Here is a 1565-nt window from a genome sequence, read left to right on the forward strand (position 1 = left end):
AAAAGGAATTGAAGACAACTGTAGACAGCAGAGATAGTGTAATAATAGAGTGGGAAAGGGCAGAGGGTCAGACATGGGGTAAAATATATATATATAGATATCTATCTATCTATCTATCTATCTATCTATCTATATATATATATGAAAGTAGAATTGGAATATTATTGATGATAACATGCATGATTAAGCCACTATACAGTTTATCCTAGATGGGAAACCACATTTAGTATGTTGTGATGATGCTCAGGGAATGAATGTAAATTAATAAAAAAAATTTTTTCAGGAGAAAAAAACAAAAACACTGAAACTGTTATAGAAATTTTTTAAAAATGCATATTTGATGACTGCAGTAAGCTATATAGCCCCAGTTAGGTGCTACTTTATAGTATGTTCATTCTACTCACTGAGGTTTATGCCTAAAGTCAGACTTGGGTTCATGTATATGTATATATCAGCTATGCTTGCTATTGCAAATATTTAGACAAATTAAGGTCATTAGCAAATCAATTAAATGGGGAGGAAAGGCATAGAAAGCAACCATGGATACCAGAGACAATGTGGGAGGAGTGTTGGACAGAGCAGAGGATGAGGGGTAGGGTATCAGGGATGGCAAAAAAATAAAAATAAAAAATAAAAGCAAAATATACAAGACATAAGAAATGGAAAATTATTCGTTGATAACATGTATGTTGATGTGCTTGATTGAGCCAATATACAGTGTATTTTGGATGGAAAATTCATTTTGTGTGCTGTAATGATGTATAGTGAAATTAAAAAAAAAAATAAATTTAAAGAAAAAAAAAAGAACTCCTAAAAGAAAAGAGAATGGGTTGAATCAATCATCTGCGTGGCCCCAGTCTTCCTCCAAGGCCTGGTGGATGAGGGAGGTGAACGTCTGCTCTAAGAAGCAGACAGCTGGACGTGCACATTCCTAAGCAGGAGGAAGCCATCAGGAAGGAGAGGTCTGACCATGCCAGACAAGTTAGATGAATGTGTCCATCCGAACAAGGATTGCTCTGTGTCCTCACAGATGAATGAGGTCATGCTGGGAATTCCTTCTGCAGGGATCTGGCCTGACTGATATGCAGTTCTATAAATACACATGTTTGTCTCATTATCTTTTTTGTATAGTCGATTAAAGTATTGGTATAGTTTTAATACGTAAATATTTTTAGGTTGCAGAACTGACTCATTGATAATTAAATCACAAAATGCAGGCCAAGTGGTTGCATGGTGGTTAAAATGTCTGGATCCCATGTGACTGACTACATAGTTTGAGTCCTAGTCCTGGTACCTTGAGAAATACACTGAGCATGTGTGCGTGCATTCCCAAAATCCTGTGAGGAGAATGAAGAAGGGATTGTATTGTGGCCTCCCCCTGGAGAGTGCACTCTCTGTGTTCGCTCTGTCTCTCCAGCAAGTGAACACACCCTATAAGAAAATTATGAACCAACAAAAACCCATTAAAACTGAATCTGAAGAAAATCAAAAGTTGTGTATTTAGTCCTATGTTGTTTTTTCAACCTTTGAGATACTGTAAATTGTTCATTTGTTTTCATTTATAA

General features: G+C 36.1%; 1 pseudogene; it reads left to right on the forward strand.

The window, feature by feature from the left end:
- The window catches only part of LOC106736414 (selenoprotein K-like), a 2063-nt pseudogene extending 878 nt beyond the window's left edge, over positions 1-1185 (forward strand).
- Positions 1186-1565: the final 380 nt, after the last annotated feature.

The sequence above is a fragment of the Tupaia chinensis genome, unplaced genomic scaffold (assembly GCF_000334495.1).
Source record: "Tupaia chinensis unplaced genomic scaffold, TupChi_1.0 Scaffold000063_1, whole genome shotgun sequence".
Taxonomy (NCBI): Eukaryota; Metazoa; Chordata; class Mammalia; order Scandentia; family Tupaiidae; genus Tupaia; species Tupaia belangeri.